The sequence below is a fragment of the Molossus molossus genome, unplaced genomic scaffold (genome assembly GCF_014108415.1).
Source record: "Molossus molossus isolate mMolMol1 unplaced genomic scaffold, mMolMol1.p scaffold_m16_p_1, whole genome shotgun sequence".
Lineage (NCBI taxonomy): Eukaryota > Metazoa > Chordata > Mammalia > Chiroptera > Molossidae > Molossus > Molossus molossus.
The window spans coordinates 126,998,215-127,019,171 of NW_023425344.1; the positions used below are offsets into that span (position 1 = coordinate 126,998,215).

A 20,957-nucleotide genomic window follows, 5' to 3' on the forward strand; every position below is an offset into this window, starting at 1 on the left:
TACTGACTATATTCTCAATGCTGTCCTCTACATCCCTATAACTGTTGTGTGACTGGCAATTGGTACTTCTTAATCCCTTCACTGCTTTCACCCAGTCCTCCAGCCCCTCTCCCATCTGGCAACCATCAATATGATTTATGTATCTATGTACCTTACTCTGTTTTTTAATAGCACTTTCTTACACACATATAATTTACTTATTACATTTACTGTGTATTTTTGGTTCCTATTAAAATCTAAGTTTTAAGAAGGCAAAAGTACCATCTGTTTTGGATATTTGTTTCCTGAATGCCTAGGACAGTGTTTGATACATCACAGGCATCAAATAAATAAGTGGATAGATGGATGAGAACTTCCTGAATTCATAGGAATATATGTTGTTTTATGAGCTTGCTCCTAAGAAAACAGTTCATGGCTTTGATCAGGTTCTTACTTTAAATTTGTACCTAGTGTCTACTATAAGAAGTAGTGATTTCTATGCTCATACACTAAACTAAAGACCATGGAAACAAAAACACTGACTCAAAAAGGTGTATGCACCTCCATGTTCATTGTGTCATTTTAATAGTCAAGACTTGGAAGCAACTTAAGTGTCCAACTTAAGTATGTATGTGTGTACACCCCCCACATGCACACACATACATAATGAAATGTTATTGAACCATAAAAATTAAGGAAATACTGTCATTTACAACAACATGGTTGGACCTTGAGGCATTATGCTAAATGAAATTAGTCAGAAAAAGGCAAATACTATGATCTCACTTATATGTGGAATCTAAAAAACAAAACACAAAAAAAGAAACAGATACAGAGAATAGATTGGTTATCACAGGTTGGGTATGGAGTGTGGCGAAATAGCTAAAGATGATCAAAAGCTACAAACTTTCAGTTATATAATAAAGCAGTCCTGGGGTTATAATGTACAGCATGGTAACTATTGTTAATACTGTGTTGTATATTTGAAAGTTGCTAAGAGGGTAGGTAGATCTTAAAAGTTCTCATCACAAGAAAGAAAAATTTCATAACTATGTGGGGTGATGGATGTTAATTATCAAGACTTATTTTGCTGATTATTTCAGAATTTATGCAAATATTGAACCATTATATTGTATACCTGACATTTATAATGTTATATGTCAATTATATCTGAATTAAAAAAACATGGATGCCTGGTTTTCAGTTATATATGATTCATAGAAATTGATAATAGCAAAAACTGGTATTTGCCACATCAGATTAAATTTAATCTTGGGATCATTTCAAAAAGTTAAATTTGTTTCAAATTTTAAAATTATAGATTGAAGGGTAACAATTCATGTTGAACAATGTTAAAATATGTGTGTGTGTGTGTGTGTATATATACTATATACATAAATGTGTGTGTATATATGTACATAGTATATATATCCTATATATATGTATCCTATATATAAATATATATATATATCCTATATGGATATAGGATATATATATCCATACTATATCCTCACCCGAGGATATTTTTCCATTGATTTCTTTTTTGATGGGGGGATATGAGAAGGACACATTGATTGGCTGCCTCCCCCATGACTCCGACTGGGGCCAGGGAGCAATCCTGCAATCTAGGTATGTGTGCCCTTGACTGGGAATCAAACCGGAGACCCTTCAGTGGGTGGGGCCAATGCTCCTAACCACTGAACTAAACCGACCAGGGCATATTTTTTTAATGTCAGCATTTGAGACAGCAGATACAAATAGGGGGAATTAATGCTACATGAATGTTATACATACACATTTTAAATTCACAATCATAGTCTATATTATTTCTGTAAATGTGTAGCAATTCAATTCCAAAAGGCTTATTGTACATGTACAGTATGTAACAGACTGAGCTAGGCAACAGCCATTTCTTGGTCAGAAAGGTATTTGTCCTGAAGGACATGGCCCAGAAGATGAAGCCTTTTATAAAGTGTATTTGGCCATCTCTATCTTTGATTTAAAAAATTTTAATGGGAAGATAGTTATAAAAATATTTGCACATGAATAAGTGTGTTAATTGTTGCAGTAGAAAAATACTGGAATCAAGTTATTATTGTTTATTAATGGAGGAATAGCTCCATTACTTATTTTATATTTGGACCATGAGGCACTCAGTAGCCATTAAAACAATTGAGGTAACAGTATCTATATAGGTATTGAAAGATTTCCAAGACATGTTGTTAAGTATAAAGAACAAGTTTTACAGAGTATGTATAATATGTTTTATTTCATATAAAAATTATACCTGAATATAAGGACATAGTATGTATATAAAGTCATAAAAAGGTAATTGGAGAGATGTTTTCTAAATTGCAATCATGATTAATTTTAAAGAGAAGACTTGGAGTGGAATTGTAGAGGTGAAATGAAACTTTCTAATTTTAATTCTATATACTTTGGCACTAGTTTACCTTTTATGAGATGACATAATGGTGGGAAAACACTTCCTATAACATGAAAATTTACTAATGAGACACGTACACTCCAAAACTGAGGTGGGTTGGTTTCATTTGGGTTAAGTAATGTTTGTTTGAATTACTTCTCTTTTGTTTTCCTTCCTAACAGCCATCATCTTAAAAAATTACTTGATTAATTTTAAATTAATATTTTAAGTGAAAATTATTCTATTTTTTAATATTCAATCTTATAAATGCAGTCTTTTCTCTCTCTCCTTTATTTATTTATTTTTTTGCTGAATTCATTGGGTTGACATTGGTTAATAAAATTACATAAGTTTCAGGAATACAGTTCTACGGGGCATCATCTATATATCGTATTGTGTGTTCACTGTCCCAAGTCAAGTTTCCTTCCATCATGATCTATCCCCTGTTGACCCTTTTTTATCTCCCTCACCCTCTCTTCCCTCTAGCAATCACCATACTGTTGTCTGTGTCCATGAGTTTTTCCTTTTTCTTTTTCTTTGCTTAATCCTTTCACCCATCTCACCCAACACCCAACCCCCTCCCCTCTGACAGCTGTAATCCTGTTCACTGTATTGATGAATCTGCCTCCACTTTGTTAGAAATCATGTGGTACTTGTCTTTCTCTAACTGGCTTATTTCAGTTAGAATAATACTCTCTAGGTCCATCCACGCTATTGCAAAAAGTAAGATTTCCTTCTTTTTTATGGCTGAGTGGTATTCCACATTCTTTTAATCTACCCATCTACTGATGGACACTTTATTAAACAGTTTAATGCAATCTCAGAGAACCAGATTGGAATCACTTGCCCTCTGAAAATAGAACACAACCTGATAATCATCATTTTCTCTTGTGCCATCATTTGAAGGTGGTCACTCAATAAAGACTAGTAAATCAAAGATTTCTAAAACAGCCTGGCCAGTGTGGCTCAGTGGATGAGCGTTGTCCCATGGACTGAGAGAGCAATGTTTCTATCTCTCTCTCCCTTCCTCTCTCTCTCTTAAAAAAAAAAAAAAAAGGCAATAAAAACATATTAAAAAAAGTTTTTCTGAAACAGATTAAGGTAATTTTCTGAAGAGCATTAATCATGATATTTACATAGACCTTTAATTTATTTGTTCCCATTTATAAAATTAAGTCTGATAGAATAAATTTATTTTATATTCCCATTAAGAATGTAGATAATGTTGCCCTGGCCGGTTTGGCTCAGTGGTTGGAGCGTTGGCCTGCGGTACAGAGAGACCCGGGTTCGGTTCCCGCTAAGGGCACGTACCTCGGTTGCAGTTTGTCCCTGGCCCTGGTTGGTCGTGCGGGTGGCAGCCACTCGATGTGTCCCTTCACATCGATGTTTCTCCCTCTCTGTCTTCCTCTCTCTCCCTCCCATTCTATCAGAACAAAAAATGGAAAAATGTCCTCGGGTGAGGATTCAAAAAAAAAAGAATGTAGATAATGTCTAAAATAAAGAATATTTAATGAGCACCATCCACGGTAGTTCACTGTCTTAAAAGGTTTCATTGATAAACACTAAAATTTTAATTTTTAATTCTTCATGTTTATTATCCATCTGGCATATAAAATTATACTTATTTTGGAATTAATACAGCTAAATATTTGTGTACATTTAAGAAATAGAGCCCTGGCCGGTTTGGCTCAGCGGTTGGAGCGCCAGCCTGCGGTTCTGACAGACCCGGGTTCGGTTCCCGCGAAGGGCACGTACCTCGCTTGCAGTTTGTCCCCAGCTCTGGTCAGTCGTGCGGGTGGCAGCCACTCGATGTGTCCCTTCACGTCGGTGTTTCCCTCTCTCTCTGTGTTCCTCTCTCTCCCTCCCACTCTACCTGAACAAAAAAGTGGGAAAATGTCCTCGGGTGAGGATAAAAAAAAAAAAAAGAAATAGAACAGTTTTTTTAGACTTGAGAAAAGCTTTTATAGATATACTTTTACTAAACAAAAGTTACATATTTATTCTTTATTATTTGATTTTAGACCTGCCTTGTTACTTTCCACATACATACTTTGAGAACCTTTTTAGATTGATCATTTCCCTCTGTGGAAACTTTTATAAAATTACATTATGATCGGTTAAACCAGAGATGTTTTTATTTGTACTGTATTGAAAAAGTACCTATGGAATATTGTGGCCTAAATTTCTAATCTTTTGCAATTTAAACTTAATCTTTCTCTCCCTCTCCCCCCCCCCAAACATCCCAAAAACTGCACAGAAATAAATACAGTTGTAAACCATTAAGATATATGCTGTCATCATTTCCTTACACAAATTTCTCCAAATTTAAATAAACTTAGAAGATCGAATTCCATTTTTCATTTTTTAAAATAATGTATTATTTTTAAATCACCTTTAGGAATTTTTATGACAACATAATCTCAATGATTCAAGAAGAGAGTACAGACAAATGTTAGCACTTCGTGAACTTAGATAAAGGATATGTTGTTTTGAGTATATTCAATTTTATGAAGGTTTGAAATTTTTCCAAAATAAAAATTTTGAGGAAAGGAAATTGTATGCAATTTAAGTTCTTTTCGTTTTCTTTTAAATTGCAAAGTAAAATTCTTATCTGAATATTGACCATTGCAGCTCATGAAATACAAAGAATTTCACCATCCCAACTTATGATCTTTATTGAAGGAATAAATATAAAGCCTCAAACTTAGGTGCTATTTCATCTGCAGCCACTTCTACTTATTTCCAGTTTCACCTTCCACATCCTGTTTCCACCAAATGGATGCTGATGCGAATATCTGTAAGGGTCTGGCCATGTTTTCAGTTTCATTTTGCATTAGGTTGTTACCTTAGTAACCCAGTGCATTCATTCTCGGGGAACTCAGGAACTGAGTGCAAAGATGTCTGAGGAAAGCCTGATCCTGGTGTGCTCACTGAAAGTACTTCTGAGCTCTTGCAGCAGCGGTTCTCAACCTGTGGGTTGCAACCCCTTTGGGGGTCAAATGACCCTTTCACAGGGGTCACCTAAGATATAACAGTAGCAAAATTACAGTTATGAAGTAGCAACAAAAATAATTTTATGGTTGGGAGTCACCACAACATGAGGAACTGTACTTAAAGGGTTACGGTATTAGAAAGGTTGAGAACCACTGTCTTGCAGGGTGTTTTTTTCCTGACCTAGCCTCATTTAACCAGGGAGTTATTGTTGCTCATTAATAATAATGGTTTCTGCAGCTGTTCTCCTGGACCCCTTATTATGGTGCAGGTACTCCAGCTACGTCTGTTCATAGCATAGCTGACTGAAATGACAAAAAAGGTGATTGTGGGTGCTCTGCTCCTGACCTACCTGTGAGATGTTCCCCAGTAAACTTGTTTTGCATTTGTGCCTTATGGTGCTGGTAAGGTCTGTGATTAGCAGCTGTGTGGTGAAGGATGGGTTATTTAACCACTCTGGGCTGAAGTTCTCTATTTTGTAAACAAGAACAGCATATGCATAGTTCCTGGTACATTTATAATGATATTTAATGGATTAGCACTCTTATTTTTTCTTTTTCTTCCCGTCTTTATCCTCGGAGGCAATTGCTCCATATGAGTTTCTTTTCAATGTTTAACTGAAATAACCATAAGATGGAAATGCTTTGTTCAGAATGTATGTACTTAACAGGTCCTAAGCACTGAAAAGCCATTTTATGCTCTATGCCACTGCTTTTAGACGTCTTGTTGAAGGGGAGAATTGGGGTGAAATGCAACCTGTGCTCTGCACCCTAAGCTATTAACCCTCCAAGGGGATGATGCCTTTCTGTGGTCTCACTTATTCACTGCAGAGGTAGCAGATGCCTAAACCCTTTCTAACCAGCCTTTTGCAATTCAGGCTCAGTTTTAGATAAGAATTGTCCTTTGCTGTAAAAGTAGTGGTGGTTGTTACGAATGTATGGGTTGATAGTAATTTATTTGTTAGTTGATTCTAATAATATTGAAACACCTAATATATGAATAGGACTATTAGAATATAAAATAAAACTAAGCAATCATATGGTCCAGTGTGAATAAGTGTCAGAAGCAGTGTTGATACTTTATATTCCTGATATACTTTATTCATTACTCTTTAAGAACTCTTTCGTTCTAATAGTACTCAGTGCCACTTTAGTAATCCTTCACATAGCTGCCCCTTACCTGATGATGCATATATCTTTCTGACTCTGTTCAGTGACATGTCAGTAGCTTGAAATTTGCCATGGGAGAGGGAGGAATTTGTATCACAGGTTTTGACAAGCACTACAAAATCAGGATTTTTCCTTTTCTTTTCGAGAGCCAGTTGTTAGACATTTATCAATGCAATCCTGGTTATATATATTACATCTTCAGCCAGCTCAAGTTGTGATTAGGAGGGGTACTTGGGTAAGTCTTTTCAGGTTACATTTTCCCAGTCTTTTGTATTGCTTTGATATAAATCTCAGGATTTGACCCTTTAAAATTTTCCAGTCCTAGGACAGAAGCAAGGCACGGCTGAGTGTTCTTTGGGGTGTTTTATTGTTAGAAGTGTCATAGAGTTTTAGTGCACTGAGAAGACACCTGCACCATAGAGGGGTGCACCATAGAGGACCTGCCTTAGACATGTGGAGGGCTGTATATGTGGTTCTGTTCATAACCCATGATTTGTAACTTGATGGTATTTCTTTATAATGTCAGAAGAAATGAGGTCTGTAACTGTACCTTTCTTTGACCTAGACAATTTTGTGACTTAACTACTTTGACCTTAGCAACATTATTAGTAGAATCACAATGTTTCACATGATTTGATGATTTGTTTAAGAAGTTGTAATTTTATTAATATCTGACCTGCTACCCTCAAGGATATTTATAGGCACACTAAAAAACCCCTGCAATTTCATTTTTACAAAGAATTCTCACGTGGAAATGATTTTCACAATGATACCGAACAGAGACAAAATGGTGTGGTCAGTGAGAAGTGGATTTTATATTCAATACCTAGGGATGGCCAGAACCTGAGAAATACCACCAGCTGTTACAGATCCCTGAATCAGGCAATGAGGGATCACAGAGAGAAAGCAGAACCAGGATGAAAGAGATGGGAGACTTATTTTAGAAATTGCCTAATGACAGATTCCAGGTTTTGAATAGGAAATAGTATTTGCTATTCAAAAGATTTCTCAAATAAGCAGGGCCACGGTAGGGGGGTGGGTCATTCTGCCCCTGACAAGCTAATCTTAATAACAAAGGTGGAGCTGACTTTACAGGAAAAGTATCAAAGGTTTCTGTATGTATTTCTCTTTGCTTTGTCATTATCTGAAGATACTGTACATTGTTCATACACATTAAACATTACATATTCTCTGGAGTGATGGCATTAAGTGGATATGTGTGGCTTTTAAAAAATATATATACTTACTGTCTGGCTGGTGTTGCTCAGTGGTTGAGCATCGACCCATGTACAAAGAGGTCACGGGTTCGATTCCCAGTCAGGACACATGCCCAAGTTGTGGGCCTGATCTCCAGTGTAGGGCATGCAGGAGGCAGCCAACCAATGTTCTCTCTCTCTCATCGATGTTTTTATCTCTCTCCCTCTCACTTCCTCTCTCTCTAAAAACCAATAACAGAAATATATATATACTTACTGTCTAATAAGTAAATTTTTCTTTTAGTTTGTAATTAGTTACAAAGCCTATTTCTGCTGAATGAATGTACTGCCTGATAAACTTTTTCAAGAGAGAAAGTTCCCACTACTAGTAGTGCAGTTTAACCTGGTCTCTTATTTGAAGAACAATTTAGCCAACAACATAATCTTCATTTTAGGAGTAAATATTTCAAGAATAAAACAGTTTTCTGTCCCTGAGTATAATCTAAATAAATATTTCAAATCTTTTATTTTTGTATCTGAAAATAACTAGTGTCTGTTGTATTTTATATTTTTTATTTGTCTTATATATAATTTATACATTCACTTATACTAGAAATTGTAATGAATCTCTTACTCTGAAGCCATCACTTTCTGGTAAATATTGATAAGATAATCTTTTCTATAAAATGAGCTGAGATTTTTTAGTGCATTTGCAAATTGTAAGTTCCAGATTTAATTATATCCTCAGGGAATGACCTAGGGAAACCAAGAGTACTGACATAATTAATCAGATTGTATAATCGAAAGCAAATGATGGGGTTATTAAATCTAATGAAATGATTTTCCAGCATTTAATTCATTTCTCTGATTCAAGAAACTTTGGTATGTTGAAATGAACACTATGCAATCACCACTCCTAAACAGTTCTTTCCTCTAGACCGTTTTTGGTTGGAAATATTTCTAAAGGTTACCTCTAAGAACAGACAGTTAATATCCTTTGAGACATGAATGAAAGGACAGGTGGTAGGAAGTAAGAAGTGTGTGTCCTTATTAAAGCCAGAAGGAAAGCAATGAACGATGCAAATTCCTTATATCAAGTACTTTTTTCTTGTATTACCACCTCCATTTTACATATGATGAAAATGAAACATTTCATAAGTACGATGATATGTTCAACCTCAATAGTAATCCTAAATTCAAATAGAATAGCAATAAGACTTCTTTATTAAATTTTCATTTAATTTTTGAAGAGATTTATACACAATTAACAAATCTTTTATAGAACAATTGCCAGTCTTACCTAATTGTAATTGTTTCTATAAAGACTTGGAAATTTTGTTCTGGCCAGTTTGGCTCAGCGGTTGGAGCATCAGCCCGAGGACCAGAGAGTCCTGGGTTCAGTTCCTGCTAGGGGCACATACCTCGGTTGCAGTTTGTCCCTGGCCCCAGTGGGGTCATGCAGGTGGCAGCCACTTGATGTTTCTCTCACGTCAATGTTTCTCTCTTTCTCTTTGTCTCTCTCTTTCTCCCGCGCTATCTGAAGATGAATGTAAAAACGTACTAGGATGAGGATAAAATAAAAAAAAAAAAAAGACTTGGAAATTTTGTAGTGAAATAGGGTCTGTAAAATATTTCTTTTAGAGAGCTATCAAAATGCTAATCTTAGGCAAATAATGTTTAAAACTGAAATCTTTGTATGTGAGTAAGTTTTCAAATATCTATATTCTTTATCCCAGTGACAAAGTAATGGAAAAATAAACATTAACTTTCTGAAGAAATAATGAATAACTATTTTGTAAATTTCTCAAATTTTTTATTACACTCAGAAACAGTGTCTTTACAAGGTATCAATAATTATACTACGTAATCAAATTAACTGTCTAGGAATGAAAATGTTACTGGAAACAGGCACTTCTTCTTGTAAGGTATGTTAAAAAGTCTTTATTGCACTGAAGGGTTATGGTATGGGCCATAAACCATGCAGGATACAGTCTCATCACATAGAATAATCATAATTGTTCCCTTTTAGAAGTGAATAACATCTCTTTAGTAGTGTTGCTGATTAAAAAAAAAAGAAAAAAAGATGTTCAAAATATGTGGCAACACACAAAAGTGAACGATAGTTTTAGTCTTTGTTTTAGGAGTACAGTCTTTATAGTCTAAACAAAGCTGGCTTTGAGCCTTCATAAATCATACTCTGTTCCGCACAACTGATACCATTCCAGAGAGCAGAATCCAAAACACCAATTTAAAAGGGATATGGCTCACTGAAGAAAAAAGTAGCTGATTTACATCAAAGATTAGGAAACAAAATCAATATCAAAGTTTTTGAAATCACAAGGAATTTAAAATTTTAGTACTTTGAAATTTTCATCCCGAGCTATGGATGCTTTTTTTATATAGTTGTTAGTAAAACAGATGCTTTCCATCATTCCAAGTTGTACTTATAAATAAATGGTATGATGCTTGGTGCTGAAAATAAATGTTATTTCTCGGCACAAAATGGTAGCAGTTACGTTTCGTGAAAATCTCTGGTGAGACACAGTCCTATAGATGCCACCTTATTTTGTTTCCCTCCTCCCTCCTAAGACTCCTAGAATCTTCAAGTAGTTTTCAGAGGAGAAACTATAAGACCATAATGATAATGAAGGATCAGAGACCATCCTGCATTGCTGCACCACCTACTGCATGTGATATTTCCCTTAGAGTTTGATACGGCTCCAACAAGTAATCACCACAGATGATATCTGTCTGACAAACTGGATCAAGATCCATTTTTCTTCTGAAAATATTTGTATATGCCCAGTAGTTGCTTCTCCTGAAACATGGACAAGCTTCTTTTCCAGTGGCTTAAAATGTCCCCTGCCTTCATTTGCACCAATGAACTCTAGTAATCAAGACATATCAAGTTCAGGTGGAATTCAGAACACTGAGTCTAAGACTCTTAGATCTTCCTTTGCATGAAGGGACTGGCTGTGGGTCAGCAGGTTTAGGTATTTCTAGACCTCTTTCTTTGTAGAAATCCTACATTTGCTTTTTTTCCCCTCATTCCTTTAGATTGATCACTATGCTTGTAACTGTCGGTCCAACCCTATGTTATGAAGAGGTTGTGTTTGATGTATACTATGTTGCATTTTGGACATCTGTTGCTATGGTAAAAATGTCTTATGGTGCAGCTTTTACAAAATACAGTCGGCCCTCATTTATCACGGTTAATCAGTTCTAGACTCAACAGCAATAAATGAATTTTCGTGAAGTAGGATTCTTTATAAATCAAATATCTTTGCAGAGCACAGAAAACCTGTTTATGACCTTCTAAATACTTTTTTTTTAACATTATTAGAACCCTCTAGACATGAAATAACACCCTTTAGTCACCATTACACTCATATTACCCAGTATATTAGACAAAATAAGAGAAAATAAGACAGATTTACAAATATCGTATTATTATTGTACATTTAATTACACATACAGTTCTTACACTCAACCACTAACCTATGAAAACAGTGCAAGTTATTCAGTGATGAAGCGATGTAGATGAAGAGATGTACTGCACAGCAAAGAAGAGCAAAGTTATTGCTCCTCTGAAGGCACAACCTCAGTAGGAGTGTCTTTAGGTGGTGCAATATATTCAGCAGGTATGTTGTTTTCATCTTCTTCCACTGAAGGAGCACTAGGAGTAGGCAGTGGGTGTCTGGGTGCGAGGCTGAAGAACATCATGATAGGCAGTTGCTGGCGCTGTCTTTTCATATGCGTGAGGAGGATTTTGTAGGGTTCTATCCCTCCATCAGGTGCATTCCGGAACCGCAAAGCACGCATTATTTGTGGGTCCCATTCGCCAGTCATGTCCTGTACCATCTTAATAGTTCTCACTACTCGCGAGAGACGCTCAAGTGTAAGGCCAGCTTTCTCCTCCTGACCCCCAAGAACTTCTGGCTACTCTTCCTCCTCCTCACTCACAGACTTAGTCATCTCCACCAAATCCTCATCAGTTAAGGGATCGGAATGTGTCTCCAGCAGCTTATCCACATGTTCTGGATGATACTTGCCCTCCTCAAGGATATTCTGGAGCGTGTTGTTCACATAGTCCTCTGCTGCAGGCTGGTCAGCAGAGGCAGCTTCTCCATGGAGAACAACACTCTTCAGATGATACCTCCTCTGGAACTTTTCGAACCAACCCTTGCTCACTGTGAAATCCATGAACGTTGCAGAAGAGGGTCCTGGTTGAGGTTTGTCTGCAGTAAAGCGCTGATGGAGCTGCCTCGCCTTCTCCCCAATGACCAGCGAATCCAACAGAATGTTTTTCTTGCTGCTGTCACTGATCCAAATGCCAGGGCGAACTCCGTTTTCACTATGAACTTATTACTACTTGTCACAACGTGCTTTGCTTTCTTGTTGAAAGAGACAGTAGCCGTTGCATGGATGTTCTTTTTATCTTTATGGATGGAGCAAATGATAGACTCATTCAAGTCGTAATGGCAGGCAACCTCCATGATTTTCTTCCCATCTTTGATCATATCCAAGAGTTTCACTTTCTCCTGGATGGTAAACATCTTCCTCCAGTACTTAGTTTCATCGTCAGATGGCTTAGAAGAAGCAACACATTTAGGAGCCATCATGAGGCTTAGATAAAAGTTCTCAGAAGTCGCAAACACAAGAGCAAAGATGCTTCTGATGGCTAGTGATGTAGAAGCGTGTATGAGAGAAACAAACTTGCATGAGGCTGATCCAATCAGTGGTCAGGATGGGAATAGGATAGGATAGCCAATCAGTGAACAGCATGCTCTGACTGGCTTGGTTTCACCACACCCAATTTTTTGGAAAAAAGTTATCGCCCACACACAAGGAGTGGTCGAGCGGTTGTACCTGGCATTGACGGATTTGCGGGGGTGCTCGAATACATAGGCCTATAGTCTATATGTACAGTAATTTTCATTTTAATTGTAATACAGGGGTGTATAATTGACTCAGACAACCAGCGTGTGCTGTATCATCTTTACTGTCTTGATCAACTTTTTAATGAATATATTTGAAAAAACCGCGATAGAGTGAAGCTGCGAAAATCAAAGTGCGAAGTGGCAAGGGACGACTTTAATGGTAGATGCATCTATTAAGTAGCCTTGGCAAACGGAACACGATATATTGGATCAACTCAGAGAGATTAATCAGATACACTTCTTCATCCTCTGATTCTGGCCTGACCCATAAGTGGCTCATTTCTTCCTCCTCCTCCTACTCTTCTGCCTCCAGCTCCTTGTCCTCATCCTTGAAGGGGCCAATCAAGCAGCTCAGGTTGCACTCTGGCTTCATTTCAGGGAGCCAGCCTCAAGCTAAGGTGGCAGACCCTCCTTACCCACTGTGGGTGCAGGGTGAGGGCAGAAGGGGAGATGGGCAGTGGGGGCATGACTGTGGTTACCTTTACCTTACAGCACTGGTGTTACCCCTCATCAGCATCAGGACCCCCTCCATGCTGGGGTCAGACACTAGGCTAGGAGCTACTAGATGGCTGGATAGGGAGGGACACAACAAGACTTCTTGCTGATCAGATGGTGGTGGTGGTGGTAGTATGTGAGTCATGACAGTCAGTCAGGAATTGAGAAGATTTTTATCTTATATGCCAACCAACAAGTTAGACTGACACAGTTTTATGGAAGCTTTCAGAAGACATGAAACTCCTGGGTCAGAGATGAAAGATTTTATTACTTTCAGCACAGCAGCCTCAGTATATTTGGTTCAATTGCCTTCACTCCTCCAAACTTATGGAATTGTCACCAATGGGCACAGGTAGAGGTGTGTACACTCTGTGGGTTATTGTTACAGGAGAGGAACACTGAGCTGAGGAAACTTGTTTATAATGAGCAGTAAAGATGCCTACCCCTTGCTTGGGACTTGAGAAGGAGATACTGTCTCTGTTTTTAAGACATGCAAATATGCAAGAGTTTGATGGAGAATTCTCTTCCAATAGAGCAATAAAATCTGTGAGATGGACAGTGTGATATGAGGCTGGTGTTGATACCAATAGGTTGGATCCTTTTAGAAATCAATTTGGCACTTAGTACCTTAAAATGATCATCATTTGATTTTTTTGGTTAATTCTCACCTGAGGATATTTTTCTATTGACTTTTAGACAGAGTGGAAGGTAGGGAAGGGAGAGAGAGAGAAACATCAATGTCAGAGAGACACATCAATTGGTTGCCTCCTGCATAACCCTTACTGGGGCTGGGCATTGAACCCGAGAACCTTCAGTCTGAATGCTGAGGCTCTATCCACTGAGCCAAATTGGTAGGGGCTAATGATCATCATTTGAAACATGCTATTTTTGTCTTTTTTCAAAGAAAATAAACTAAATATTGAAATATTTGTATTTAGAAATTCATAGTTACTGGATTTCTAAAATGTGTTATGATAAGTGAATTGATTAAATAGTAGATCATTAAAAGTGGTTTCTTTGGCCCGGCTGGTGTGGTTCAGTGGTTGAATGTTGACCCATGCACCAAGAGGTCACCAGTTCGATTTTCAGTCAGGGAACATGCCCAGGTTGTGGGTCCAATGCCCAGTTGGGGGCATGCAGGAGGTAGCCAGTCGATGTTCTCTCTCATCGATGTTTCTCTCTCTCCCTCTCCCTTCCTCTCTCTATAAAAGTCAATAAAGAAAAAACAATTGAACTTTAGAAAAAAAAGTGGTTTCTTTGTGTAAACTTTGAGATAAAATCACACATTATTTAAAATATTTATATTTTGTTACTATATAAACAAAACCTTTGTGATTTGAACAAACTGGAAGGAAATACCAAACGTAAGGTGAAAAGGTAGAACTCATCTCATATCAGTACATGTTTGTCTTGGAGAGCATGGCAGACTTTACTGTAACCAAACTTTTGTTCGGTGTGAGATAGGACATAGACTTATTTTATTTATGTGTTTGTTTGTTTATTTATCTTATCAAAGGATATGTTTGAGAGAGAGAAGCATTGATCTGAGGAAGAAACATTGATGAATTGCCTCCATATGTGCCCAGACACTGGGGGATAAACCCACAACCTTTTGGTGCACAGGATGATGCTCCAACCAAATGAGCCACCCAGCCTGGGCACAGACTTATTTTTAAAACCAAATAATATGTTATACATCAAGTTTTATTTTTATTTATTTTTGTAGAAGGCATTATTGAACATCTATCACTTAATAGTTATGAGGTAGTGTTACAGTATTTTACATTAATTAACTCTTTGATCCTCATAGAAACTTGGTATAGACTACTACCTTCCCAGTTTATAAATGAGTATACTAAAACAGAAAGGTTACATACTTTTTCAAAATTATTCTGTATGCAGAATCCACTTTTTTACCCAATGCTAAGGTGCTATACCAAATATAACACATGTTTACTACTTTAAATTAGTGTACTTGTTTAATATCTTAATTTTTGTTTGGCATTTGTAACACATTCTGGACATTAAGGACAGTGCAATAATACACAGCGAATCAGTTTTATTAATGTTAATCTCTAAATTGATTATAACCTTTTGAACCATAATTTAAAATGTAGCATTCAGACTAGTGATTTAAAATTGAACATTTAGACTAATGATCGTTGTACTTGTGTCAAACATATTAATAGGTTTCATTCTGTTTGAGAGAATACAATCTCTTGAACCTGAGGAAATCTACCAACTGGCTTTTGCTTCATTAATTCAACTAGAAAAAGGAATGAAATCAAGATTTTTTTGAAAACTATTTACTTTATCCACATTACTGATTGGTTTTAAGTAAGTTAATAACTATTTTATTTGTGAAGTTATAATATTGCATTGGAAAATAATAAACCAGTGCAAACTCTAATAAATATTTACACGAGTGGAGTTTGTTTTATAACCCATGTGTTGCTCTTGTTTATTAACAATTTACGTACTTTTTTTTTTTTTTTTTTTTGGAGAGTATGTGTCCTTAGCGGGAACTGAACCTGGGTCTCTCTGGACCGCAGGCCAATGCTGTAACCGCTGAGCCAAAGCGGCCAGGTTGTTTATTAACAATTTAAATTAATGAGGTGTAGGACTTTTGGACTGCAAAATATTTTCTTATAAGGCCCTTCAAAATTAATAATGGTGAAATATTGTTTATCCTCAAGTAAAATGGTAAAAATGTATATCTTTTTCTCATGGAGATTGATGTCCCATGCCTCTTCATCCTGCTACTCTAGTGTGAACTGGTCTCTGATCTTCTAGGCTTTTACACTATATTCTGGGACTTTCCTTGGGTTCTGTCCATTGTTTTATGACATTTCCTGTATTCTGCTGGAGCACATCCAAATGTAGCTCCATATGAAAGAGTCCATGGGAAGTAAAGACTTTGCATGTCTGAAAAATTGTTTTCAACTTTCACATTTGATATTTGTTGTTTGGCTGAACATAGAGCTCTCCACTAAAAGATATTTTTTTTCTTGCTGTAGGAGGTTTGGCTGTTTTATCTAATAGGATTTAACATTATTGTTAGTTCATAACAGTGAAGACATTATCTTAAGGCATTTTTTTTTTTTTTAATTTTTTTTTCCTTTATTGATTTTAGAGAGGAAGTGAGAGGGAGCGAGAGATAGAAACATTGACGAGCGAGGACATCGATTGGCTGCCTCCTGCATGCCCTGCACTGGGGATCGGGCCCACAACATGGGCATATGTTCTGACCAGGAATCGGACCGGAGACCTCTTGGTGCATGGGTCTACACTCAACTACTGAGCCACACTGGCCGGACTCCCTTAAGGCATTCTTAATGATATTCTTAGTTTTAGTTTGTTAGTAATCATATGGATGTTGCCATTTGGCAATGCATAGGTTGAACTGTGTTTTCGAGAGGTAATTCTCTGTGGTTTTCTTGCACTTTTATTCTTCTTGTTCTGGACTACCCTTAAAGGATGTGTGTACAACAAACAGCCTTGGAAGATAGGCAGAGTCTCCCTCCATAGCGTTGAGCAGGCATTTGCATTCCCTAAGCTCAGATTTCTCCTGTGTGCCAGTGTCCCCTGGCCCTCTCGTCCCATCACCTTGCAAGAATTTTAGCTTGAGGAACTGGTGCATAAAAGAATGATACTCTGGGCCCTGGCCATTGTGCTCAGTGGTAGAGCATCAGCCCTTGCACTGAAGGGTCTCCAGTTGGATTTCCAGTCAGGGTACATACCTTGGTTGCAGGTTTAATCTCTGCCCCGCCCTGCTTGGGGCTCATGTGGGAGGCAACCAGTCGATGTGTCTCTCTCACATTAATTTTTCCCTCTCTCTCTCCTCTCCTCTCTCTACCTTCCACTCTTTCTAAAAATCAATAGAAAAAATAATCCTCAATTAAGGATTAACAGCAACAACAAAAAAAGGATACTCTGACTAATGCTATTGCTGTAATAAGCTGTCCTTTGTCTCAGACCCAGGAATCTTGTTTCTTATACTAGCTCCCATGGCAGCCTAACTTGGGAGCTTTGAAGTAGGGTAAAATCATAGACCCTTTGCAGCCCCTTGACATAGTGTTTTCCTCCTCCTGCCATTTACTTGACTGTATACAGCATTTGTTTGCTTATATTTTTTCAACATGTTTTCTTATGCCAAATGCATTTTACAATAAAAGTATTTTGTGTGTAGTAAAGCACAACAAATACTGGGATTTATGCAAGTTTCTAAAATGTAGATGATACATTATGTATTTAATTGAGTAGGTAATATGTTTAATATTAAATTGTAGTGTAAGGCACAGAGTATGAATGGATGAACGTATATTCTTAAAATACCTTGTAGTTGTGTAACGTAAAATATTTATTGAGTTATGTTTTATACGTCATCTATTTCTTTCTCTTTTCAATAATAGCTTACATTTATTGGGCAATTACTGAGTGTCAGGCATGGATCATCTTATTTCTCTCAGTTATCCTAAGAAGATTTTTTGGTTCTTATTTTACAAAAGGGGAAATAGATTTATAAAAGGGCTGTATTGCTTGCCTAAAGATAATAAAATTGGCATTCAAACCCAGGTCCGTTTAATTCTCTAATCCGAGCTCTTTTTTTTTTTTTTTATCCTCAGCCGAGGACATTTTTCTCTTTTTTGTTCAGATAGAGTGGGAGGGAGAGAGAGGAAGAGAGAGAGAGAAACATTAACGTGAAAGGGACACATCGAGTGGCTACCACCCACATAACCCAGCCAGGGCCGGGAACAAACTGCAACAAAGGTACGTGCCCTTAGCAGGAACTGAACCCCGGTCTCTCTGGACTGCAGGTTGATGCGCTAACCACTAAGCCAAACCAGCCAGGGCTAATCCGAGCTCTTATCCACTATACCCTGCTATAAAATGGAGAAAAGGGAAAGGATTAAAAAAGTATAATGACTATATTGACTCACCTGGAGATATTTTTTTTAATCCTCACCCGAGGACATTTTTGTGTTTATCTTGAGATAGAGCTGGAGGGAGAGAGGTAGAAAGACAGGGAGAAACATCTACATGACAGAGACACATAGAGTGGCCACCACCCACTTGACCCCAACAGGGGCTGGGGACAAACTGCAACCAAGGTACATGCCCTTAGCTGGAACTGAACCCAGGACTCTCACCTGGAGCCTTTTTTTTTTTTTTTAATCCTCACCTGAGGACATTTTTCCATTTTTTGTTCAGATAGAGTGGGGGGGGGGGAGGAAGAGAGAGAGAGAGAGAGAGAGAGAGAGAGAGAGAGAGGAAGGAAGGAAGGAAGGAAGGAAGGAAGGAAGGAAGGAAGGAAGGAAGGAAGGAAGGAAGGAAGGAAGGAAGGTCAACGTGAAAGGGACACATTGAGTGGTCGCCACCCACGTGACCCAACCAGGACCGGGGACAAACTATAACCGAGGTACATGCCCTTAGTGGGAACCAAACCTGGGTCTCTCTGGACCGCAGGCTGACGCTCTTAACTGCTGAGCCAAACTGGCCAGGGCTCACCTGGAGATTTTTTAAATAACATGTAGTTTACATTAATGCTGTAGTCCTTCAATATTGATATGACATAAGTAATGCCAAGGTTCATTTACAAGTAGTCTCCCTTATCCATGGTTTTGCTTTTTATGGTTTCGCTTAACTATTGTCAACAGGAATCCAAAAATGTTAAATGGAAAACTCCAGAAATAAGCAAGTCATAAGTGTTAAGTTGTGGGTCATCACATTCTGTCCCCCTTGGGACATGACTCACCCCTTTGTCCTGTGGGGGAGGGGAGGGAATCCACATTTACATAAATCTTATTGCAGTGTATATTGATATAATTGTTTAATTTTATTATTAGTTTTTGATAATTCTTTTTACTGTATTGAATATATAACTCAAATTTAATTATAGGTATGTATTTATAGGGAAAACACAGTGCATATATTGTTTGGAACTCTCTGTGGTTTTAGGCACCCACTGCGGGTCTTGGACTGTGTCCCATGCAGATCAGAGTGGACTACTAGATTATGCTTATAATGAAATTCAGTAAATAACTCTTGTTAAAAGTAACTATGGCCCTGGCCGGTTTGGCTCAGTGGTTAGAGCGTTGGCCTGCAGTCCAGAGAGACCCAGGTTCGGTTCTCGCTAAGGGCATGTACCTCGGTTGCAGTTTGTCCTCGGTCCTGGTTGGTCGTGTGGGTGGCAGCCACTCGATGGGTCCCTTTCACGTCGATGTTTCTCTCTCTCTCTGTTCCTCTTTCTCTCTCTGTTCCTCTCTCTCCCTCCCACTCTACCTGAACAAAAAATGGAAAAATGTCCTCGGGTGAGGATAAAAAAAAAAAAAAGTAACTATGTTTACTCACAGCTTTTTATAAATATACAACAAAAAGTAAAGCAATATAGGAGCTAGTATTTCCACATCCCAAACCTGGGAAATTCTAAGTTGTTCCCACAGCAGTTGCAGCTCAGCCTCAGGGTGGTGAACGTTGCAATCTAAACTGAACATCATATGCAACTTCCTGAAGTAATATTCTACATGTTCCTGGAGGCCTGATAATGGCTACTGTGTGAACAGTGAATGTTCAGACTATCGGTAACTGTTTACCATTTGGGGCATTTTATTTATGTGGCTGTCTTTCATAGTGCAACATAGGTGTTTCAACTGGTTATGTATAGTGATGGAATTATTTCGGTGCTTAAATTACTAATAAATCCTGAAACAAAATGTCCTTAAATTATAAGATTATCTTTATGTTTTCTATCTCATTTATAAACAGTCACTTTGTTCCCCTCCCCTATTCCCAATCCCAAAGGAAAAGCATAATTTCGGGAGTTGTTTACGTTCAAAGTGTGTTTCTTAGGCAGGTTTAAGATGCTGGTTAACCTTGGAAGTGTAAGCTGGTGCTTAAAAGACATAGATAACTAAGAAGTGCATATTGGAGTCTCTCAGGATCATCAGTCCTGATGCTGCTTGGCTTTGTGCCGTGGACCACCACTGAGGCACTGTGCGACCCGTACACAACTCAGAAAAATTTGGTGCATTCAGCGTCTTATTTTGGTAGATTCACAGGAGAATTGTCCATTGGACATTAACAATTGCTGTATATTGCTTCAATGATTTAAAAATATTGTTTGACATTGTGTCTTGAACATATAACCTTTGTTTATCATTTCATTGATTGATGTCTGTGTTGCCAGCATACACATTCCTACTCTGAGTCTCTCAAATACATGATTAAAAATATAAAATTTTCTAATGGTGGACTCTCATATATAGGTGGTTTAATAAGTTCATGTATAAAATCATTGTTATCTAATTTATGTAGTAGAAAGAATAAACCTAACAATTTACATGTATACATTAATTGTATACATAAACTTCCAAGAAATAGATTAAATAAATTTTATTTAGTTATATTTGGAAATAACACTCCAGAAATTCCTTGTGTAGGCTTTGTTTTCATTAGCAAAGTATTGACAGAATATCTATTGGGTGCCAGACACTGTGGATCTAAACTGAAGCCCACAAGAGGCTCCTAGCCACTGCTTTTGGAAACTCCTAGCCTTTTCTAAATATTCTAATTTGGTTAAGAAGACCCTTAATGTCAGTCAGGCATGTTTATTATTCAAATGTTCCTGAGAAGGCAGCTTAACTGTTAGTGAACTCCCTAATGAAAAGACAATGACCACCATTATATATAAAATAAAGCATAGCCCCCCAGGTATGGTTGGGTTGGTTGAGCTTTATCCCATACACCAGGAGGTTGCTGGTTC

At 37.5% G+C, this 20,957-nt stretch overlaps 1 protein-coding gene and 1 pseudogene across 8 annotated transcripts in view; one reads left to right on the forward strand and one right to left on the reverse strand.

Moving 5' to 3' along the window:
• Positions 1–20,957, forward strand: part of PARD3 (par-3 family cell polarity regulator) — an 823,714-nt gene that overhangs the window by 433,397 nt on the left and 369,360 nt on the right. The window lies entirely within an intron of this gene.
• On the reverse strand, positions 10,363–13,073 carry LOC118639339 (annotated as a pseudogene).